Here is a 26,162-nt window from a genome sequence, read left to right on the forward strand (position 1 = left end):
GCTTGTAAGAGAAATTAATGAGCTTATATTTCATTAATACAACTTTGACTAACATTTTTTCTTTGAAATTGCTTTCAGCATTTTTTGCTTATTTAATAGTACCACCTATATTCCCCCTTATGAAACGTACTAGGAATATTCTGCCATTTGAATTATTATATATCCATATATGTGACAATACTGCTTATATTTTTCAATTTACTGCAATATATGCACAATATATGCATGGATCATGTATGGCAATATATTGATAATTTTATACATATAATACACATATAGCAATAAAAACATAGTAATAGATAGATAGATAGATAGATAGATAGATAGATAGATAGATAGATAGATAGGCTACATATTATGAATTGTATTATTTAATATAAAACTGCATACATTATGATATATAATGTTACAATACATGGAAAGTGGCATTTATTTGTATTATTCAACATAATATATTAACACAATATATTATGCTGTATATTTTCAACATACATTAAATAATTAAGTGTATTAATTGTTCAAATATAAGGAAATATATTTACAAATATACATTGTGTTACAATTGTTCCAATACCTTAAATAATGTTACCCTTTGATTGCATGGTGAAGGTTGAAAATATATGAAAGTCTTGCACGGAAAAAATCTGATGATTTTAAAATGAGCAGATTGCTTCTTTAGTAATTAATCTGGAATGTAGATAAACAACACGCTCCTCAGCTGCTGATCTGCGACTGTTTTAAACATTGTTTTAAGCGGTCTAACTATGTAAGAGCAAGATATTTTATTGACAGACACTGATCATTGATCAGCAGTGAAGGCAGACAGGCAGAAAGCATGAATGAGCTCCTGGGCCACATGGAAACCAGTCTGTAGTGGTGCCAGCTGACTGGTCGCCAGCAATGGAAACTTCCCACAATTAACACAAATTACTGACAGTCTGCCAGCTATCAGCGCCTGGCATCAGCCTCGGGCCTGGCAGCCATGCAGAAATAGGAGGTGGGATCATATTCAACAATGATAATGTGTGCTTCTGTGTTCATCCATTATCACCAGTGTCACTGCCAATATGCGTCTCATGTCTCTGCATGTCATTTCTGTGTGACACAAGAGTGGTGTGTGTGTTTATAAGGTTGTTAAGGTTAATCATTCTCTAATGTAAGTTTTGTGTATATTTTAAACAAGCCCATCTTCAAAAGGCAACTCTAAGAGTTTATTACCCTGAGGGTTGTAGAATGTGATATTTCTCTTCTCTTGCCACTATTATCTACTTATCATTCATATTGTCCAAATCCATCTAGTTTGTGAAAAGAAAAAGGGTTTAAAATGACACATTTTCCCCTTTCTGGTTAATTGCACACAGAAAAACACAAAACAAGCACAGACTGCTGCGGATTTCAACTGTTGGATTAGAGTTATAGCGCCATCTAGCGTTTAAAAGAGGACAACACATTTCTAGCACCTTCTGACGTTTCACAACACTGAAAGAAAATGTTTAGATTTAACTTAGAAAACTACACCGTCAGAAAAAAAAGCAAAAACTGTCACTGGTTATATGCATTTAAGCAATAATACATAGTTAATAAAACAAGGTACTACAACGATGTAGCCTACATTTCAGCTTTTGTACCTTAGGGTACAGTGCCAGTGACAAAATAATTAAAGTTTTAAATCAAAATACACATCAGTGGAATCTGGTGTTGCATCACGTGGTTTGGGCTGAATTGCAGAAATGTGTGGAGAAGAATAGAATTCAATAAAAACGCCCATCTTTTAAGCATTGTAATTAGATTTGAATGGTTAATACCAGCTTATTGTTATAGAGAGGTAAATGTTGGGACACAACCTTATGGGGCACTTTTTCTGATTATTTTTAGAGGGTCCGTTTATTTTTGAAAGCTAATGCATGTATAGACTATTACTGTTAATAAAATAAACAAATAAAAAGTGATACTGCTTTCCAAGAGCAAAGTTGAAGGAATAACTGAAAAGTAAAGTCCTGTCATTTACTCACCCATTACACAAACCATGAGACACTTTTTTAGTCAGTCAAACTCAACAGGCAGATAAGAGGAAGCTAAACTGTTAAACACTATATGTAAGGGATGATCAAGTTGTTTTATTGGCATGACATTTGTGTTACAGTACTGGCAAAGCATTTTAGATGTGTAAAATACAGAATATCATGTATATCATGTAATATGTGTATGGTGTATACAGTACATATTTTGCAGCTAGTTCGACTGCCATCTCATCCTCTCCGAATATAGCAGTCATCCAAAGGAAAAAAAAAAATTACAATTCAATGCTTCAAATTTTGGAAAGAACATTTGCCTATAGTGGTGTATTTGGGGCAGACAAGAAGAAAGTGTTTCTCTTCAATTCTCATTGATTTATGTCACAGTGTTAACATACTCGCTGTTTGCTCTGTATCCAGGATTTTGTAGTTGATATTTTGAAAGGATTTGTCTTTCTTTTAATTGTTTGATAGATTAGTGATTTGCCAATTTGGTGGTTCTCTTCTGCTCCATCAGTCAACTGGTATCTGTTTCTCTGAAACCTGGCCTTCTTCTGGACCCATGTCTCTGGATTTGTCCAGGTTTCCTGTCAGTGCCCGTTCCTCACAGTACTGTTCCAGCAGGGCCAGGCTGTGCTGGAGACCCTCGGCTGTAGGAGACAGCACAACCAGGTCGTCCGCATACGGCAGGTATATGACTTCAGAGTCCTGCAGAGTGAGGCCAGAACTTCTAGCAGCTTGTTGATGTAGATGATAAACAGTGTTGGGCTCAGACTGCATCCCTGCTGTTCTGAGATTCCCTATTTTGACCGCATATTTACATGGATTGTATAACATCAAATGTTTTTCCAACAATGCCATTTTTTTTTATCATTTGTATTGTAAACCTTCATGCCAAATGAAGTCAAAAGCTTTTTTTAAATCAATAAAACATGTAAATATTTTTCTTTGTTCGTCCTTTAGATTTTTGTTCATTAGAGTGTTGAGAGAATATGGTCGGATGAACGTTGTTTTGGTAAAAAGCCAATTTGTGATTTATTTAGGATGTTGTGTATTTTAAGGAATGTCACTATGTGGCTATTTATTATATTGCAAAAAAAGTTTCGCTAGGTTACTGCTTACACAAATGCCACGTTAATTCCTGGGATCAAATGTATCTCCTTTTTTTATAAGTCCTTCAGACCAGGTCTCAGGGAAGAGGATAAGATCAGATTGAATAATTTTTTCTTTAAAAATCGTTTTCTTTAAACTCTCGGGTTTCCGTTTCCTTTTGTTTGGGGCTGGTTGAGGTCTGGTTCAAGTTTTTGGTAAAGAGTTTTAAAGTAAGACCTCCAGATTGTGCCACGCTGAAGAAATGTGTCTGATTCGGGGCATGCACATTTTTATAAGAGATTCAAGAAATTGTTTTGGTCTATTGATTGATCGATTTCAGCAATTTTAGCTTCATAATTTTGATCTCTGTTGTTGCAAATGAGCTTTTCATCATTTTTCAAACAGTTGGAGTAGGCGAGCCGTAGTGTCTGATTGGCCGTATGTTCTTTATGCTTTTTGTTAGCAAGTCGTCTAAGGTCTTTTCTAAGACATTTGCATTCATTATCAAACCACATACTTTTTGTTGTTGTTTGTTTATTCTTGTTTGTTTTGTTGTTAAATGTTAGATATAGTGGCCAGAGTTTCAAATATATAACTAAGATGAGATATTACTGAGTTTATTCATTAGTAAGCCTATTTGGAGTGAAATCTGTCATCCTGCATTTTTCACAGGCCTATTGTAGAGCTGCTCATGTTTTCTTTGAATTTCTCAGCGTTACATTGGTTCCAACTGATTTTTGGTTTTAAGGGGAACATTTTTTCATGCTGGTGGGGAGGAGTTGTGACCCTGTCACGTGACTTTCAGTTTCAGGGTAAAGTACTGTTTGGCAGTGGTCAGAAATGGGAAGTTGAGGTCTAACTGTAAAAGCATTAATACAATTTAGGTCAGTGTCTGTAAGTGAATAATCAACTACATTGGCTCCTAATCTGGAGCAGTAAGCAACTCTCTCACCGTGTGTGTGTGTGTGTGTTGCGTGTTGGTTAGTGTTCATCAATTAAAGCAGCGCATTATAGTATAGATCGGTGATTAAACTGACTTGAAACTACCTGTGCATTAAGTAAACAATACTCCATATGATTTGTGTGCTTAAAGTCATTCGATTGCTTTTTGTGAAAAACAAACCGAACTTTAAGACGATCAAAATATTGCCATCCATGGTTTCCATTCTAGCGTTCTGCCTTTCTCGTTTTTCTGTCGTTTTTCATTTAATATATTTGCATCCTATATTTGGTATTACAATCTAAATACAATTATGAATATTAAAAATACATTTTTGGCTTTCGATTATATTTTTACTCGTTATGACGTAGTACTACATTGAGGTGCTGTTCTTTGTTGTTACTGTAACACCACTAGATGTCAGTAAATGCACGTAGAATCGGGGTATTAAACTCAGTTCCTGGAGGGCCGAAAACCTGCAGACTTGGTCCAACACAAAGACTGTATTTGCAGTTTTGACCTTCTTTTTGAAGACCTCTGCAATTCACCCTGGCATGCTGTCGATCAACTTCTGGGCCACATCCTGATTGACGGCAAACCATTCTTGCATTCTTGCATAATCAATGCTTGGAGTTTGTCAGAATTTGTGGGGTTTTGTTTTCTAGCATGCTGGAAAAGGCATTGTTCATCACCAAATTGTTCTTGGATGGTTGGAAGAAGTTGGCATTCTCTTGATGAGCTTCAAGAGGTAGTCAACTGAAATGGTCTTCCAACAGTCTTGAAGGAGTTCCCCCGAGAGATGCTTAGCACTTTTGCCCCTTTTGCCTTCTGTCTGCGGTCCAGCTCACCCCAAAAAATTTGAGTGGTGAAATAATGCCGAAAGTGCCGAAAGTAACACAATCACAAATATCACAACTCAAAATATGTAATTTCCATACATAAAATACATATTTTACAGTCATTTTACAGTCACTGTTATGTATATTGATCACAAACAGCTTCCTACAGTGGCCCTCCATCACAAAACTTAATATCTATAGTCATCAAGTCTGCATTTATTTGATCAAAATTTACTTTAAAATAAATTTTATGCAATGCTGATCAATGTTGGAAACCTGTCAGGATTCTTTGATAATTAAAAAGTTTAAAAAGGAAAAGCATTTATGTAAAGTCCTTTAACGTCACCATTTCGCCAGCCTACACTTCACATAACAGGCCTGTAGGTGGCACTTGGGCTTCATTACAGTAACTATGATAGTTTCATAAAATAGTAAACTGTGTAGCCTACCATACATAAATATAAGTGTATTGAATACTGATTACCATTATTGCGACTTTTGGCGCTGCTCGGGTTTTGTGTAGTGCTTTTGTAGTCATTTAGCATCCATTTTCTCAGCGATGTAATTTGATTTATAAAATGAGATAAGCCGCAGATCACTCCACAAATCTAAACTCGTCTGTCCCATGTAATGTTCAACTGATCTGTGAGAAAGAACGGAAAATGATCGCTCCACTTCACATTACTGCCCAATGAAATGTGTACTTCTTTTGCCAGATCATGATGACAAACGGGCATTGATGAATTATGTAATATTCAAAACACACACAACCCCAGTACGCCTCCGATTGATACGTAAAAATGAACAGTCATTTTGAGTTTTGAGTGATTATTGTTGTGTACACATTGTAATGTTAATTAAGATTAAAATTAATTTTGTTTTATATTCAATATAAGAATGTTGGCGGGAATGGTCAGAAATTCAGCGGGAGCGGGATAAACAACACAGTCCCTTGCTGGGCTTTAATACAAAAAACGCAGACAATGAAACGAGACTGCAGAAAAGCCGAATAAAAAATAAAATAAAAATCTGGGGAAGAGATTTATGTCACCCTATTTTAAATAGGCTTCTTCTTATAAACGGCATATTTAATTGTTGTTAATTTAATAGTTGTTGTATTAAATACTACCCAATTCCAACACGTGGAAGTAGGCTAATAACAACTAATATTAATACTTGTTATAGAAATCTAAAAACGCATTTGAAAACAATGCATCCGCGAAGATGCAGAGCGATAGTCTCTAGAAATATACGACAAAAACAAATAGGTATGTGAAATATGCGTATATGATAATTAAGAATAATATCGACAGACTTGACGCTCCTCGTCTCTGTGAGCTGCAGCCGAGAGGAAGGTGTGCCGCGCGGAAGACGTCATCAAACAGTTCTCGTGCCACATTCGTCGATCAGCGCGAGGGCAGTGAGAAACCGTTTTCGGTTTAATATCTCCACAGTTCTCGTTTTGTTCTCTGCCGCTGCATAGGACCATACAGCTGGTTTTGTTCCTTGACTTCCTCCAGTCGTCTGCAGAAAGTCTGTAACTGTGAGTATCGTTTTCTTGTTTTCCTAAACTTTTCATCAAGTTTGCCGCTGTTTGTCGTTCTTTCTTTGAGCTCTGTGTTTGTTTTGTTGTTCAGCTCATGGCTGTTTTTCTCGTCTGTGATAAACAACGTAAAACCATCTAAAGATGATGACAAGCAACAGAGTTTCTTCACATTAATAGCCGATAACGTCGTTTGGTTTCTTTACACTAGTCGTTGTTTTTACGCGGACATAACGTTTGTTTTAGCCTGTTAGCTTGATAGTAGGAAGTCTCCTTAAACCTCAGCTTGTAAATTAAGGTGTTCTGAACGCTAAACTGAAGCTAAGCTCGTTATACTCATTTAAACTGCTCTTCCAGCTCCTGACACAAAACATATTGACTGGCTCCTGTAGAAAGATTCATTTGTCAAGTATTACCGTTAGCCACTAACAAGAACAGATGATAAGATGTGTGGGATACTTGTTATCTTTACTGCCACACAAGTCAGAAATGACAGCTCCTCATGTGAACTTTTCACTTGAATATTCTGCTGTAGTTTGCTGTTGTAGATGTTGATACATTATTAGTGACGTTTCTCTTAATTGTGTCTTGACACTTCTCCAGTGTTATCTAGGACAAATTAAACAGTTATCGTTGCTTTACAAAGCCATCCCTCAGAGCGTGAGGTTTTGACGCTGAAATAGCTTTTAAGCATCTTTAAAGATCTCTAAAGTGTCATGAACTGAAAGAGCCAAATGATTTTGACCATCTGATTATTCATTGGGAATTTTTTTTGAGCAATGTTTCTGGGGCGCTTTCCCACTGAAAATGGGTAACAAATTTATTTCTGGATACTTTAGATCGGTAGTGCGCCCTGTGTTTCACTTGGGTGCCCATTGACTTCATAATTAACCAAAGTTGCCCGGCAACATTGTTTTAAAAGTTGCCTGGTGAATCATCAGCCTTAGAAGTTCTGTATGTGAAACCTGTTATGTTCATTCAAGAAGTCTTCTTGAACTGGGTATGCATGTTGTCATACTGAATAGGAATAGCCCGGATGCTTAATTTTTTAAGTTGTTCAATTTCATGCATGTGCCTTTTTTCTACCAGTTCATCCATGCCTATTCCAGTTCCTAAAAAAAGATGAAGTCCTTTGGTCTGTGTATTTTCATGACTACGGTTGAGGAGCCCAGATCTGCCCCCTCCCTCATTTTCCCACTAATTCAGACCAGATGGAAATTAGAGCCACTGATGCAAGCCAAGAGATAACACTCACAACCGTGTGTTCCCATGCCAGATGCCCCCCCAACCAACACACACACACACACACACGTCTGTGCTATCTGTGGCCAATTCTACTAATGCATATAATTTGCAATGAAAGAGAGAGAGAGTTGGCATACAGGATCCAAGCCGAATGACCATCCTTCTGTCACTTTGTGTGAAGAAGAGCCACTTAGAATAATGCATAATGTGTTATGGAGGTGTGGAAACCTCACAGACATGAAACTTCACCTTACAGACCCACATGCGTGACAGTGCTGGTTCTGGTCATTGGCATGTAAATGTGTGTGGTCTCACAAAAACTGACAGCAGTATTATATATTAGGGCCGGGACTTTAACGCGTTAATCGAGATTAATTAATTACACAAAAAATAACGCGTTAATTAAGATTAATTACAGAAAAAAAAAATCCTGCATCTTTAATAACTTATTTTTGCACCACGGAACGTTTCTCACTGGATGAGTTTTGGCGGACCGATTATACTGGAGCATAACTAGCGTTCGCATACTGCAGCACATCGAGCCTCAAGTATCACCTCAACGCAAAACATATAGCAGCTAGCGTGGACTTTACACTTTATGTTGAACTATGTATTATTTTGTTGGTGCAACTGGCACTTTATATTGAACTTTTTATTGTTTTGGCCAAGGTTAAAGAGTGTTGGACCTCTGAAGCAACAGAGAGAGGTTTTCAATGTTCTAAATGTACTTGACAGTATTGTGTTTTACTTAAAAAAAAACAGTTTCCAGAAGGTTCCAGCACCTATAAGCTTCCTGAATTTCTGAAATGTACTATTTCTAAATTGTTTCTAAATATGCTATTGCTACACTTCATGGCAAAAATTGCACTGGTCTGCTAGACTTGGTTGAACAAAAATAAACAATATTTTGTTGCTTAAGCTTGTGTATTCAGTCATTATTCAATGGTGTACTATAAATCCATGTGAAAAAAAATTACTTCTCACTGTTCTCAGGTCAAATATTTATATGCGATTAAAATGCGATTAATTTCGATTAATTAATTACAAAGCCTCTAATTAATTAGATTAATTTTTTTAATCGAGTCCCGGCCCTATTATATATATATTAAAAGTATATATTTTATTGTCAGATCAGGCTTAATGGATGGAAAGGTTTGCTGAAAAATTACTTATCCATCCAAGATGAGTTTTTTCCTTGGAATGGATTTGGGGAAATTACGTAACCATTGGGTCATCTGCAGTAATTGGGTGCTGTCAGAATGAGAGTTCAAACAGACGATAAAAGCATCACCGTAATCCACACAATTTAATAATCCATAAACCATAACAATATGTCCCTCAGTCCATCCCCTGTTGTCCTCTCACCTTAAAAGCCACCAATGTTTGTTTAGAACTGTTTTTGCTTGTAAATAGCACTTGCTCTTGCGCATTTCTCTCCTGATTCAGACAGTTTTTTTTTCAATTGAAAAATAAATATTATAGATAGAGGACTCATATTTTAGCCAGAAGCAACAGTTTAAAGCAAAAAATATCAAACAAACACACAACATCTCACTTCACAGGATGTTAAATGATGGACTGAAGTTGTGTTGATTAGGCCTACTTGTGGATTATTGTGATGCTTTCAGCAGCTGTTTGAATTTCTTAAGGCCCCGATAAACTTCAAAAGAAGTTCATTTTTGTTCTTCGTATGGGGGCAAAAAGGCTGAGTTCAAAAAGGCAGAGTGCTCGCACGTACATGCCCTAAACAAAACAACGATGAAATGATATAGGCAGTGTGAGACGGGCACCAATGGTCTGAATATTATAGACAAATGAATAATGATTAGCAGCAGTTCAGAGTTAAGTATCATGTTTGCACAACAAAAGAACCATACCATTTCCATAATCAGTCCTTTATGGGAAGTGTGAATGGCTCATAGTCTGAAAACTTTAGCATGATGTGGGAAAAAAATATTGGAGTCAGTTTGTTATTTCATTTGTGTTCATTTATTTTCTTAAAGGGGGGGTGAAATGCTATTTCATGCATACTGAGTTTTTTACACTGTTAAAGAGTTGGATTCCCATGCTAAACATGGACAAAGTTTCATAAATTAAGTTGTACATTTGAAGGAGTATTTTTGTTCCAAAAAAAACCTCTTCCGGTTTGTCACAAGTTTCGGAAAGTTTTTTTCGAGTATGGCTCTGTGTGACGTTAGATGGATCGGAATTTCCTTATATGGGTCCTAAGTGCGCGCTCTTCTGCCGGACAGCATTAAGGGACCAGTGGATGGAGTTTATTTTTACAGAGCATCAATGGAGTTGTGCAAGTGTTTTTGTTTGTTCCCTGCATTTCGGATTGCACATCGTTTATTTCTTAAGGATAATGCAGTCCCAACGAAAAAGGGTCACGATCGTGTGTTGGAACCGCATGTGGTGAGTAAAACTGCTTCAAATATCTCTGTGTTGTGAACTTAGCTATCAGCGCGTGAGCACATCAAGTAAACAACATGCGATGTTGTCATCAAACTGCACTTTCCACATGTACAGCTTAAAAAAAAAAAAAAAAAAAAAGACGACATAAAGTGGAACTTAGTCATTTTCCAAAACCGCTAAGCAAATATATACAGTTTCAGTACATACCACATAGCATACCGCCTTTGCTGATGCTGCTCTTGTTAAATTTCAGCCTCTGGATCTGTGTCACAGCTTCCACATGCTTTCAACTCAAAAGCCTACTGGCGCTCGTGATTCTTTAGCTCCGCCCACACGTCACGCCTCTAGGCGCTCGTGTTTTTCCGGGAAAAATCGGTACAGACTATCTTTCTCTTATAAATATAATAAAAATAAAGACTTTTTGGAGTTATGAAGGATGCAGTACTACTCTATAGGTACTCAAGATTAACAGGATATTGAGTGAAAACGAGCATTTCACCCCCTCTTTAAACTGGATCAATAGTTTTTTATATTGTATGTGGTGTCATTATTTGCTTTTGATTAAAAAAACAAACGGTTTATTATTGTATGTTCGTTTGGCATTTAATTTATTGGATACCCTTAAAATTTGCTTATTGAAAGAACAAGAGCAGCAGCAACATGTATTTGGTACTTGCTGCCTTATTTCATTATTTTTATGGCTTTTGAAAACTTGTCTCAGATGTTTGTCTGTGTTGCTTTTTGCATAACTCCGGGTTGTCGACACCAAGCTTTGTTTGCAATTTTTTTCTATGAACCAAATGCTTTATCTGAATCTTTTAAGTATGTCAGCGAATGAACGTACAGGTGCTAATATCTTAGTGCCAGCTCAGCTATTTGACACTCCAGTGTATTCATGTTGCTGGTGACTAGGCCAGAGATAAAGTTCTCCAGAAACAAACCTGGGGGAAAAAAAAAAAGTTTCAAGACACTCACCGCCTGCGTAACTGTCACGGATCGATGGAAGCTCAAATGTATTTAGGAGCCAAAACAACCTCGCCCAGAAAGTTTGCTTTGGTCAGATGTTTCGAACTGCTGAAACAAACTCTAAACGAACTTTGTTTTCGGCCTGATCTTGTATGTGAAATGATATCATATCAGGTCGTTCTTTGATTTCGATTAAAGTATATCGGGGCCTTTATTCTGACGGCACCCATTCACTGCAGAGGATCCACTGGTGAGAAAGTGATGTAATTCAAATTTTTATATATATCAAAGGAATGGTTCACCCAAAAATATATATATATTTTAAACTTTCGTATAAATATACATTTTCGTTATTATGTTGAACACAAAAGGTATTTTGAAGAATTCTGAAGAACCAAGCAGTTGTTGGGAAAGAAATATTATGGAAGTCAATGGGTACCATCTACTGTTTGATTACCAGCATTCTTCAAAATAATCTTGTTTTATGTTCAACATAAGAAAGAAACAAATACTGGTTTGGAACCACATTAGAGTGAGTAAATGACACAATTTTCATTTTGGGGTGAAATACCCTGTTGAGATGAAGAAACATCATCTATATCTTGAAGGTAATGTGTACATTTTCATCAAATTGCAATTTTTGAGAGAACTCATTCTTTAATACTCATAGCATATGTGTTTATTGATCCAGGTTCTGTAACATCAAAGGGCTGATGAAGGTTTGATTACAGACGTACATACAAAAGGAGCCGGAGCCATAGGTTTTATTTTTTGTAGCTGTTGAACAACATAAGAACAATGAGGGGATGAGTCAAGGTTTTTGTTGCTTAGAAACAAGAGCACCCACCCAGAAGACACCAACCTCTTTTTTTTATTATTTTTTATAAACATTAACCCATTCTTTCAATAAATAGTTTTGTCTTTTTCCGCTCTCATTTCCGTAATTCAGACCCCAGTTGATATATCTTGCATAAAACATGGCTTAACTAATGAAAATGTGTCTGTTGTCTTTTTTAGGTGAAGAGTTCCCTGGACGGCAGCTAAGGAAAGCAGCCTGGTCAGCTAGTCAAGCCTGTTGATTTCTTCTGGCACTTGGTGAGGATCTTGGTTTCCTTAAGAATAGCTTTCATGACAAAATCGATCTGTAAATCTATTACAGATCATTTGGTGGGCTTTGTTTTAACCTGAAAAGGCCTTGCAGTCTGTGGTCATCATTAAAACAGGAAGGAAGTGACCTTGATGTTTTTGTTGTTGAATTACTTAAATGGTTGCATTTGTTTTTGGTTAGTAATAACACTTTCAAGAACACAACTTAAAACTCTCTATAAGCTGCTGTTGCCTAGTTACAGAGGAAATAAAAGCCCACCTGTGTCAGTACATTTCTAGCGTTGTGACTGCCTATTGAGAGCACTGAAATGACAGGTTATGATGTGAGGCAGTATTCATTTAATATAAGGGTTAGACACAACCAACTTGTCAATAACATCCAAACAGATTTAGGCTGACAAAAATTCGTTGTCTTGCTATTTATATGCAGATCTTGAAATTGTGAATAGTGTACAATTAATGGCCAATCCTGACTAATTTCATTTTCTCAACTGAAGATCAGGTGACTTTCACAGGAATTTTCCTGCTGCCCAAATCCTGCTGCTATGCCTGAATGAATACGCCTACTGACTCTCATATCCGTAATCATAAATTGCCTGGAGAGCTTGAAGTCTCACGTCTGCTGTATTTTTACTTTCTGCATGGCTGTACTCTGGTTTGCATCCTTCTTTTTCCGAACACCCTGCATTAGAGTCTCAGAACATGTGCTTTGGATGACTTTTTCCGGCTTTTAACATAGGCCATCCTCTAGGTCAGTGATCCTCAACTGCTCTGCACATTGTATGTTTCTCTTGTCTGAAGACTCTGTCTAAATGCCTATCCCTGTCCAAATGAAAACACAAACGCATGCTGTGATGCACTGTCAAGAGCATGCCAAACCAACAGGTGGAGATATAATCTCAACCATAAAGCCTTGTTGACTAATCAGAAGCCTGAAAAAGTTTCCAGTAGCTGGAGATAACAGTGTAGGCTCATACGTCACAAGCCAAAAACTGTGGTTTCGCTGTCTACATGATAACACTGCAACCAGAGTTTTTGAACATGTTCACCCTGGCAGGCGTTTTCAAAAATGTTTGTTTTCAGTGACTGTGTTTGCGTGTGGACAAATGGCCAAACCATGTAGAAAAACCTGCGGTTTTAAAAATAACCGCGTTGGTGTGGACAGGGCTAGGCTAGAAAAATGCACAAGAGCTTGAATGCAGATTTTTTTTCCATTTACTGTATTTTTCGGACTATAAGTCCCACCTAAGTATAAGTCGCATCAGTCCAAAAATGTGTCACGACCAAGAAAAAAACATATATAAGTCACACTGGACTATAAGTCGCATTTATTTAGAACCAAGAACCAAGAGAAAACATTATCATCTACAGCCGCGAGAGGGCGCTCTATGTTTTCAGTGGTAGGCTACACAGGAGCACTGAGCAACATAGAGCGGTAATGTTTTCTCTTGGTACATTTCTCTTGGTTCATGTCAAATTAATTTAGATAAATAAGTCGCACCTGACTATATGTCACAGGACCAGCCAAACTATGAAAAAAAGTACGACTTATAGTCCGGAAAATACGGTACAGATTTTACCCTGACCTTCTTTTCTCTGTAAATTGAGTGTGCACACTATTGCTGAAAAACACAATGAAACTTTTTTTTTTTGTAGCATTTTTTTATTTTTATTTGTACTAGCATGTCATGACTATACCATGTTGTGTACAAGAAGATGCAAAAGACACAGACACAAGTGGAATGTACAAAATATGGTGACATAAATTAAGCAAATATAATGGGCAATATCTTGCGTCACCAAAAATACATATATTTAACCCATTCAAAGTGCACATACACAGCAGTGAACACACACACACACACACACACACACGGAGCAGTAGGCAGCCATTTATGTTGCGCCGCCCGGGAAGAAGTCAAACTCTCAAACCACAAGGCCACGACTTCCCCACTCGATAAGTCGACATATTGATTATTGCCTTGACAGGGCTTGACACTCAGTTCAGTTCCTGGGTTGCTCTCATAATGAATTGATGATTTGAATCAGGAGTGTTAAATAAGGCAGACATGCAAAATGTGCAGAGCAGTGGGTCCCAAGGATGGGAGTTGAGAACCATTAGTCTAGGTAAAAAAACAACAACAACAAAACTGTGATGTAAAGAAAAAAAAAAAAGTTTTAAATAACAATGACAAATGTAACATTGTCACAGGGTTAACCATATGTGTGAAAACTCCACAAATCTTTCAGAACCTTTAAAAAAAAAAAAAAAAAAAAACATTACAGTACTCTGTTTTCAGCATGCAAATTGATTCTCAAGTGAGATGTTATGGAAATGTCTGATGCCTAAGCCTAAGACATGGTGGAATCCAAACAAAATCCGTGTGTGCAAAATGCTCATTATCATTAATGTGTAATTTAACATTTACGTTTTATGTATTCCAAGGCTTCCATTTTACGTTTTTGCTATTAATATCCACAAAATAAAAATAATATTTCTTTGCGAAACTGAGTTCCTTGACTGATCATTAAAAATCACTCTTGACATGATAGATGTGTATGTATTTGTTTTACAGATTCATTGCTCATAGTAAAAATGCAGTGAAAATAGTGCTCCGTCAAGAGGTATTTTGCTATGTCTAAGATGAGAAATGGCGTGCAGCATTCTATAAATAATCTTAATCCCAATCTTTTTTTCACTTTATCTCCGGACAGAGGTATTCAAAACTTGGCTCAGCTCTATAGCTGATCTTATTTAACTCGGTGGTCTTATCACATTTCTGATCTAACCCACACAACACTTTCTCTGCCCAGTGGGTTGGTTGAAAAGGTTGTTTCACCGAGGCAGTGAGATGCTGTTTTTCTGTCCATGTTTAAAAGACTTGGCTCAGTCAACAAGCCTCAGGTTATTTCAAACTAAAAATGCAACACCTTTTGTTGCTGCGGGTACTTTGTCATAAGTCCTCTATTGTCTGATGTTGGCTGAATCCCAGTATTGCACTGATGCCAAGACTAGTGCTTAATGCACTAACTTTGCTTTATTGAAACAATTAGTTCCTTTTTTCAGTCATTTGTTATTATTAAAAGTATTGACATTGAGGTTGATATTTTAAATTAATATTGATTTAATGCAGTCATGCAAAAGTGGTATTTACAAAGTACCATTGTACAGAAATAATCGAGCAGAAATTAAAAATCTGTTTTTGTTCACCTCAAATATGTGGAAAATATTTGCTCAAGACCTATTCCGAACACCTGTCCTTTTTCTGTGTGCGTCAGGTTTAATAGGCATGACAACAACCTGTGGTAACCTTATGTTTTGTTTGTGGAAGATTTTGCAAATTAATTTTTGCATGTTTTTGAAGAGCTTGTTCTACATCTACGTCTGAGAGAGCAAATGTATACTGGACCCATTTGAGCCCCTGTATCGATGACATGAACTCTCAGTCATCATGGTCACATGTCATCAAGGCCTCAGTGATATTGACGCATGTATGTGTGAGTGATTGTTACCTAATTTTAAGCTGTAAAACCAGAAGATCACTTTACAAACACCTGTTGACTTTAGTACCTCATAAATTTAATACCTCTAAATCAGGTGTGTCAAACTCACTTGTTTGAGGGCCACAGTCCTGCAGAGTTTAGCTCCAACACACCTACATTCAGTTTTCACTTTTCAGGTATTGGATACCTTGATTAGCTGGTTCATGTGTATTTTCATTGGCTATGGCCCTCTAGAAACTAAGTTTGACGTCCATGCTCTAAATCATTGGGGTCCTAAAAGTATGTGACCATGAAAAATGCTCATGAAAAAGTTAGCAATTTATCTTGTGAAATTATGCTGCAGTTTTATAGGGACTGTGACTTTATAGACATTTTGGCAGTCATGCCATCTTTGACTGTTCTTTTGAGCTGCAGTGTGTTGTGAGCGTGAGAGACCCAAATGGAGAAAACTGTTGTAATTGGCTGTGTTTGTGATTGATCTTGCGTCATGGCCCATTTTTCCATTTTGTTTGAGCAGACAAATTGCCTGGCCCTGGAATCTGGCCTCGTCGTGCCTGGTTAGGACATGGTTATTAGTCCTTGATAGGCCTGTGGGTTCCATTGGTCCAGTCATCTCAGTTATTACACAATCATCAGGGTATTTGTTTGAGGAAAACCTGTGGCTATCGATGCAGATGTTCTGTCTCACTGAGGATTTTCACATGAATTACGCTCCTAGCCACATCCCCATTCTCACATTCAAATGTCACCTCACACCAACTGTGTGGAATCAATGAAATCTCAAATTCAACGTGACCAAATGTTTTTGTTTATGGAATCATATAATTGGTGTTCTGTGAAAAATTGGTAAAGGATTTAAAAGCAGAAAAGGTCTTTCTACATGTTTTGATTCACAATGAGAAAGCTCTCTTCTGCTCATGGTGAACAGTTGCAGAGAACAATGAATCAAGAGTAAGATTGATAACGTCGATAATGTTTTATCAAAGCCTGAGCTGATGCTGTCATTTCTTGAATAATGATGTCTGTAAATGTCATTATTCTCAAGGTGGTTGGCTGAAAGGAAGTCAATAACAGATCACTCAGCCTAAGCACAAACTCTGTGAGCAGACACATGCCACCAGAGCGTTGCCTACACGCTGAAACCAATCAATCACTGCAGCACATGGCGTTGACTGTTGGCAGAACCTGGGCTTGATGTCTTTGGATATTATGTGGATGGAATGTGTAGTGAAACGCTTTCAGTACTGACACTTTTTTCATACTATGTCAAGAATGTTTGGACTGTGTGACTGAATAATATATAGGGTAGAAAAAATAATGATGGTATTTAGTATCAACAAATGTTTAATGGCTGTGTGTATGGAAATGCCTTTGGCAGCTACATCACTTAACAGGGTTATATTATGATTATTATATTATTTTCTTTAATCTGTTGAGGTAATAGTACATTGTACCATACAATGTAACATACAGCGCCATTGCACTATGGGCGTCCTGAGTTCGAATCCCGACTCGAGGACCTTTCACGATCCTACCCTCCTCTCTCTTTCTCTTCGCTTCCTGTCAGCTCTGATCTGTCCTATCATCATAAAGGCAAAAATGCCCAAAATAAATATGTCTATAATATCATATTTGGCACTAGGGCTAAGATATCACAATAGCAACCAGGTAACAGAATAAACTCAGTGAGGTTATGTCTATCCTAGTTTGATCATCCAGGCTCGCACAGCCTTGGCACCGAGGGGGTCAAGAGTGCACAAGCAGAGTTTCCAATGCCTTGGGCAAAGATTGGCCAAAGTGCACTGAAACTATAATTATCAGAAATGTGACACTGCAATGCAGGGACATCTAGATTATAAAATCTATTGAATGTGAATGGCGAAGCCCAGCCAGCCGCCACACTAATATCTGTAATGGTCCCGCCGCTAGACCATGCCCAGGACGAGGAGACACCTCTAGTCGAGTGGGCTTTTACTCCAATGGGACATTGCAGACCCAAGGAAGAGTAAGCTAGCTGAATAGTGTTCACAATCCACTTAAAAAGCATTTGCTTTGTGACCAGAAGCCCTTTGGTGCGGACACCAAAGCAGAGAAAGAGCTGCTGTGCAGAGCGTTCATTGTATGCTCTCAGTGCCCTAACAGGGGATAACAGATTCAACTCTTGATCCTTTACTGTGTTTAGTAATGCAGAGAGAGTAAATACTTGTGCTCTAAAAGGTGTGGAGAGCACTTTGGGTATGTAGCCATGCCTTGGTTTCAGGAAGACTTTAGAGTCGTTAGTCCCAAATTCCAGGCAACTAGGGCTTACGGAGAGTGCCTGTAAATCACCCATGCACTTTATTGATGCTAGTGCTAGAAGCAGAGCAGTCATTAGCGACAGGGCCTTTAGGCTGACAGATTGTAGTGGCTCAAAAGGGGAACCTTTTAAGACTCTTAGTAAAGTAGGAAGGTCCCATGTAGGAACAGTAAGGGGGCGTGGTGGATTAAGCCTTCTGGCCCCTCTCAACAAGGTAATTTTTCCTTACTGACTGGCCTGCTATAGGTGCGTGTGATGCCGCTATAGTCGCAACATAGACCTTGAGCGTGGAGGGTGATCGAACCTTATCCAACAACCTTTTGCAGCAATGACAGTATCACTGATACATCACAGACTGACAGGACATTGCCACAGTTTGAGCACCAAGCAGAGAACACCGACCATTTGGAGATATAAAGGCGTCTTTTAGACAGGGCTCTAGCCTGACAAATAGTATTTAGTCCGCACTCTGGAAGGCTTGCAAGCCCACGTCGATTAGCCAAAGATGAAGGGGCCACAGTTTTGGATGTGGATGCCATATCGTTCTGCCCACCTAAACTGTGTCTCAAGGGGATGGGCCATGGGTCCGCTGTCAGAATTTGTGACAGTTCAGCCAACCAATGCTGGTTCTCCCAAAGTGAGGCTAATATAGCTCTGTGTCCCTGGTCCCTGATCTGCCTGATTACCTGGGGAATCACAGCAATCGGGGGAAAAACATAAAGGAGGAGTTCAGTCGAGGGCTAAGGCATCCTCGTGCTCTGAGAAATATCTTGGGCAATGAGAGTTGAGAGAAACGAAACCCGTTGGCTGGGAGACAGCGAGCTTTTGTCAAAATTAACCCTGAGCCCTAGGCATTCTAAATGGCTGAGGAGCAGGGTTTTGTGATGTAAGGCCTTTGCCTCTGACTGGGCTAGAACAAGCCAGTTGTTGAGAAAAGACCGCCATCCTTATTGGGGACGAGGAAGTAATAACTGTAAATCCCTGAGTTGCGTTGAGCTGGGGGAACGATCTCTATGGCTCCTGTCACTAGCAGATTCGTTACTTCGGCACGCAAAATGTGAACAGTGTACCGAAGGGTCTTGCGCTACTCAGCTCCCTGAGTGTTGCAGCGTCTGAGCCCGACTCATCAACAGCAGCAAGGAGTTTGGCCTGGAAGATCTGGAGCACTGCCATGGAATGCAGCGAGGTGAGGGCTGAAGAAAAAGAAGTGCAGAGGCACGCTGAGTAGGGAGCACGCTATGACTTGGTCAGCTCATCTCTGGCAAGATGGCACCCCAGCAGGAACCACTCGTCCAGACGGCTGTGGGATGGATTTTTGGGATGAGACCATTCCAAGCCCAGGCTCGTGGAAGGAACAGAAAGGGAGGGCTTGAGAAGCAGGATTGCTTTCAGAAAAGAAAGCGATTCGCAAGTGCAGCGAAGAGAGATTCATATTCTTGCAATGAGAACACGAAGTCTCAGCGTGCGCTGCGTCAGTTGCATTGACGGGACTGCACGTAGATATTGGAATATATTTGAATACATTGCATGATATTTGATATCCGTTCGAATTAGATTTTTCTCAAAAGTGACAACCCTAATATGTACACATTCAAGCCCTAGTGTGAATGCACCATTACACTCTATTTGTGGCTGCACTTCCCCGCCCCCATATACATATATATGCAAGTACATTTTCTGCCAGCAGGAGGTGCTTTAAGAGCAAGAGAGAGAGAGGTTTCTCCGGTTACGGCTGTAAAGCAGTGCTAAGCTTACAAACACTGCTCACAAACGCTAAAAAAAAATAATTGTGATGATTTTTTGTCCTGATGGTGCAGTCGTAACCCATACTTTGTCTCCAGCACAAATAAGAGTTGTGTTGACATGGTATGTGTGGTGTTGTGTTTAGTGGTCGACCGATAATGTTTTTTTGAAAGCTGATGCTGATATCTTGGAAAAGCAGGGGGGCTGATAGCCATTATAAAGCCGGTATGTTTGTGTGTGTGTGTGTGTGTGTGTGTGTGTGTGTGTGTGTGTGTGTGTATATATATTAGTGATCGACCGATATTGATTTTTTATAACCGATACCGATACCGATTATTTGTATGTTTATGTACCCGATAACCGATATGAAGAACCGATATTTATTTACTGTTATACTTCTGTTTCTGACAATTATTACAACACAAATGAGCTGAAAAAAAACATTTTATTTATAACAATCACTCCCTCCTTGCATACAAAAAAAAAAAAACATTATATTTATACACAAATAAATAGAGGGGTCTGAGTCGAAAAAATTTAAGCGCACTGTTACTAAGTGTCTTTGTTTTAAAATAAAAGCTTTGATGAGGTAAAAAAATAAAGCACACAAATGATTCTAACATATTGGTGGGGGCGGGAGGGCTATTTAGGAGTGCATAGCTATATAGTAGTGTAACTTAATACTCCCAGTTAAGCAGAACTAGGTTTTAGTGTAGAAAACAGAGTCTTTCAGCATTCTGCCCTGTAAGCCTGCTTCCTTCAAAAATTGTATGCAGTGGCATTGCTTGAGGCTTCCTGATCATCAACCCAGTCAGGTGCTGAGCAATATGAACTAACTTTTTTTCCCGAGACTATATAAAGTTAAACCGCACTTGTCAGTTGGCATTTTATGATCTAGATTCAATCTAACGTTAGATCATGAAATGCCAACTGACAAAGTGCTGTTTGACTATAATTTAATCAACCGCGATCGCGCATGGAGATAATAAATAATTAATTTCCACAAAGCGGTATATGTAGCCTATATGTGTATTAGCGAAATAATTGTTATGTAGTAAATGATAATATAATCTAGGGTGTTTAAACAAGATAATCTTGTCAAAAGTTTCATTCAGTGGCATTGCTTGAGGCATCATGATCATCAACCCAGTCAGGTGCTGAGCAATATGAACTAACTTTTTTCCCAGAGACTATATAAAGTTAAACAGCACTTGTCAGTTGGCATTTTATTATCTAGATTCAATCTAACGTTAAATCATGAAATGCCAACTGACAAAGTGCTTTTTGACTATAATTTAATCAACCGCGATCGCGCATGGAGATAATAAATATTTAATTTCCACAAAGCGGTAGGCTATATTTATATGTGTATTAGCTAAATAATTGTTATGTAAAAAATGCTAATATAATCTAGGGTGTTTAAACAAGATAATCTTGTCAAAAGTTTAATTCAGTGGCCGTGATTAAGCCTCCAGATCATCCGTCAGTTGCTAAGCAATATGAACGAACTTTCTCTTCTAGACTAATGGTGAGCAAATACAACAGATAGAGAATTAAATTCAACGCTTTTATTTTCAACATGCACTCATTCATGTCTGTTTTATTTAATTCATGTAAAGATACGTCTTTATTGGGGCAGGACATGATGAATTACACTACGTGACTCAATGAGTTCGTCTCAATTGTTTAGAAACAAGCTGCATAAATTAACTATATCAGGAATTTATATCTCAGATCTCATTTGTGCATGTCTGTTATGTTAAATAAAGTTGATTAATTAAAGCAAACCAAGTAGAACATATATTTACCTGTGCACTGAGTTGTTGTTGACTGATCTCCTCAGACGCCCGGGCTGCAATGGCGGAAATCTCAAAACGGCCACAAGATGGCGCCGTAAATCGGCGAATCCGATATTACAAAACCGATACCCGATTATGGAAAAATGCTTAAATATCGGGAAAAATATCGGTAAACAGATACATCGGTCGATCACTAATATATATATATATATATATATATATATATATATATATATATATATATATATATATACACATGCAAGCCCTAGTATGAACGCACCATTACACTCTATTTGTGGTGGCACTTCCCCGCCCCCCATATACATATATATACAAGTTCATTTTCTGCCAGCAGGAGGTGCTTTAAGAGCAGGAGAGATAGAGGTTTCTCCGGTAACGGCTGTAAAGCAGTGCTAAGTTCACAAACGCTGCTCACAAACGCTGCCTTATGAAGCCTTAAATGCAAAAAAGATTAAATGAAATCAAAATTTTTTCCAAATACAGTCAGTTTACTTCTGAAATACAGTGATCTAAAAGCACTCGCACTGGTTTTTGATTTTGAAACGAGCAGAACTCATGAACTCATATTCAATGAAGTCAAAGCCTTTTGGAAAAACTATTTGTGGCGGGCCAACACAATATCAAAACCGACTGCCACAAATAGTTTTTCCAAAAGGCTTTGACTTCATTGAATATACATGAGTTCTGCTCGTTTCAAAATCAAAAACCAGTGTGAGTGCTTTTAGATCACTGTATCTAAATATATGTGTGGGAATATATATATATTCTTTATATAATTGGGTGAAACCAGCAGTGTGGTTGAAAGCTAGCGTAACATACTGTTGAGCGGGCTAACCAAGTGGTGCTGACAGCCCTGGCTTCACATTCCATGTGTGATAGATTCTAGCTTTACTCTCCTGAGCTGGCGAAAGAATCCTGGGGCATAACAGAAGCATGTTTTTGGCAAAAGGCATTACACTCAGATGGCGCTCAGAGTCTGCTACTTAAAAGAGACTTTATAGTTGTATTATCTACACTGATTTAACCCTAAATTTCAGGAGTAAGTTTTGTATTCTTGTAATGGGTGGCAGCAAACCATAGGCTGACTTGTCAAATGTTTCCTATATAAAACAAAATATAATCTTACTATGTGTGATCAACCTGTTAAACCAGTTTTTGATAATATCAAATATCTAGAAAATAGGTCTTGTAAGAATTGTTTATAGGTAGGTATTAAATCTGTAGAGCTGTTGTGTAAGACCTGACAAAGAAACACTGGCCAGCCATGTAAAATCACTAACCTGCGTCCATTATGATAAAACCACTGCTTCTCTTTACTCCCACATTTTAAAAGTACTTGATGCTTTTCTTCCATTAATGCCAAATACATTGGCTCACATACACACCCCCTTTTGCACTTATACTTAATTCCTATTATAATAAATTTGTTGTGAGTTTAGTTCTTCCAATAATGTTTTTTTTTCCTGTAGAGAGAAATTGTTTTTTAGAAATAAGCAATTGGCAAGAGTCCTAAAATGTATGTTAAAAATTCACCTATATCAAATCTCCATAAACACATTTTGCTTTACGGCTTATATTCCACTGATTAAAATGTGACATATCACAGAATCCACTGATCAATAGCGCACTGTAAATGCATTTTATGTGAAAGATCAATGGCACATTCTGCATCCACACCGTATATGTACTGCATATGTGTAAACCAGGTGTCAAACTCCAGAATTTCACGTACATTGACAAATGGCATTGAGAAGAAAACACTCTCAAAATGATTTGCCATGTGTGGGCATAGTTTAAGATGGATTGACAAGCACTCAAGATGTTCAAATCAAGAAGTCATTGGCAGTTTTTAACATGCCTGTCCGTGTGCATTCATCTAAATTGAATTGTAAGAGGCATCACCCACGCGGCTCTGTTGACAGAACCGAACCACTGCAGAGGGATGAATCACTCATTCTTTGATTGTTTCATGACCAGCTGCACTCTTGGTATAAGGTACGGTGGTGGAGGGGGGTTGGTTAGACTCCACATGGTGAGCATCAACACTAACAAATACATCTAGTGCATCTCTGCTTCTCTCTCTGCCTCTCTATATGAAATGGGAGGTATTGCTGTGTGAGTGGGCAAAGTCGTGACAGTCGTCTCTGCCGTGAGGAAGAGAACTGAAACACTCGTAGGAGTGCAGCTACCCACACACATTAATATAAACCTGCATGCGTCCACGACTGTACAACCTGCAAACCTCAACAGTCACCCACATCTCCATAACAGGAGATTGGCATGCAGTGGTTCATTCTGTAACACCGCATGCGTGTGTGTTGTGGGTATGCTTGCTTGTAGGCCAAATAACAGTACAAAAGTTATGTAATTCACTCTTTATAGTAATGGAAATAGATCCAGCACAAATGTTAGCATATTATTAATTTATACCCTTTAAACTTTATGTAACAAACTTTATGTAACAGTGTGGCATCTTGGTTGGTCTTGCACCTTTAGTTTCACTTGTCTGAAAACAGATTTGTGACGTAACTACCGGGAGTGTAGGCAGGACACACAATGTTCTGCAATTTCATGAATATTCTTTGTATTTATGATGGTCTCATGTACTTTCTATCTCACCTGCAACGCCAACCTTTTAATTGTTCTTAGAAAAATACTTTTAGTCTATTAAGGGCCAGTTTTACTAAATAGGGCAAATAAGAGCGAGAGCACAATTCCAAAACCATACAATGGGAGGGGAAATATCTATGGGTGATTTACTAACAATGTGCAAATTAAACACCGATGCAACATCTTATTTACATATTAACCAACGCAGTGTACCAAGCACAGCACAAATTAGCATAGTCACAAATAAAGAAGCCACATTTAGGCCTGTCCCGATAGTCGATAAATCAATTAAAGCTGTGGTAGGTAACTTTTGGCGCTTCAGCGGTTAATAAACAGAACTGCTTGCGTCTTGCAGAAGAACATCGTAGCCGGAACTACTTCTCTCTGTTTATGTCTATGAAGAATCACAAAGGTACTGGGTTACTCCGCCGCGGTACCTCTGAAGCAATCTAAAATAGTCCGAATATAAACACTTATTATAGGTGCACCCTAGTGATTCAGGACAAGCCAAAAACACGGTTTGGAAAATGGATTCATGGTGTACTCGCTTATTATATACATTTTTCTACATTTTGAACACAAACAAAGTTACGGACCGCAGCTCTGATTGGTTGTTTTCTTACCGGGAGCGGTCCGTAACTGCAAATGGCAATAGGAGCACTGGGAGGAGCCAGAGGAGCTTGATTTTTTTCACAGATTATCTGTCTCATATTCTACTGTCAGGACATAATGACAGGTTTAACAAATATGTAAAAAAATATATTTGTACAAATGTTACCTACTGCAGCTTTAATCGCATGATAAAAAAAGATGAGCTAGATCATTTTTTTCGATTTTCATTAAAAAAATGTAACGTCATGATGTGGGGTTAGTCTGGAGGGCAGCCTGTGGACAGCCCATGGCAGAAAACACCCTCTCCGATGGCACAGATGTCCTGGTAATAAAGAGATAACATCTCGCTAGAGTGGCCCCTTCATTTGCTTGTGGATGCTTGTGTTGCAAGTGATATTGCATTGTGCTTGCACTACAGTTTTATTTTAATACTGCGTAGCATATTTTGCAAGTAACTTCGTTTCCCTTTCCGTCAAAATGGGCCTACTTTTCGCTCACTTCATTTGGCTTGCTCAGCTAAATGTGTCTGTATGCGTATGTCAACATGCCCAGACACACACACACACACACACACACACACATATATATAAAATATTATTACCTTGCAGCAAAAAAAAACCTTTAACTGATATTATTAGGGGCCATTCACATGTCGCACCTAAAACGCATGGAAAACGCGCTAGGCGTGTTGTTTTCTCCTTCTTTCCAAAGCGCTTAGGCAGTTGCGCTCCTGAGGCGTCTGTTGTTGCTAAGCATTCATCATATGCGATATTTATAACAACAAGGAAATTTCAGTAATGGATGTCCCCCACGAGAAACCCTTGCTGTAACTCTGCTACAAGATTTATTTATGAAGAAAAGTAGAAAAACTATATTTGAACGACTTGGAAATAACTTTAGGTTTTCCATGTTGTTTGTGGTAATAAGAAATAGTTTTTTTATAAATTAAATTACAAATGAAACAGATATAGTTGAGCTTTTATGTCTTGCTGGATTCTTATGATGGAGAGTGTCTAGGCCTGTCACGATAATGGCATAAAAACGCAGGTACACATTTTCAAAGATCAATAAACTTTTATTTTATTTTATGGCAGTTTCACAGCAAGAAATACCAACATGTTGACTTTGTGTGGCTTAAAATTAATTAATTTTGTATGTTATATTATGTGTATATGCCAGTTAGGGATGCTCATATTGAAAGTTTAAAGGGATGGATCACTTTAAAAATTACATTTTTAAATGTTTTAGCTTACCTCAAGGGCATCAAAGATGTAGTTGTCTTTGTTTCCGCAGTAGTTCCCATTTTTATATTTTTTGTCAAACCGTTGTTGTCTGTGACTCACATAATGGAGGTCTATTGTCACCACCTCAAAGAGCATGCACAGAGAAGTCCAAATTAAACAATTCCCCATCGT

The 26,162-nt window shown here is 38.1% G+C and overlaps 1 protein-coding gene across 3 annotated transcripts in view; it reads left to right on the forward strand.

Annotated features, from left to right (window-relative positions):
- The first annotated feature begins 6,238 nt into the window (after window positions 1-6,238).
- ncalda (neurocalcin delta a) overlaps window positions 6,239-26,162 on the forward strand; it is a 54,504-nt gene continuing 34,580 nt past the window's right edge. The window contains exons 1-2 of one of the 3 annotated variants that reach the window (XM_052577778.1): window positions 6,239-6,429; window positions 12,073-12,150. The gene's annotated coding sequence lies outside the window, so the exon portion shown is untranslated. The remainder of the gene's footprint in view (window positions 6,430-12,072; window positions 12,151-26,162) is intronic. The other 2 variants (XM_052577780.1, XM_052577781.1) reach the window with 2 other exon arrangements.

This window comes from Carassius gibelio, chromosome B16 (genome assembly GCF_023724105.1).
Source record: "Carassius gibelio isolate Cgi1373 ecotype wild population from Czech Republic chromosome B16, carGib1.2-hapl.c, whole genome shotgun sequence".
Lineage (NCBI taxonomy): Eukaryota > Metazoa > Chordata > Actinopteri > Cypriniformes > Cyprinidae > Carassius > Carassius gibelio.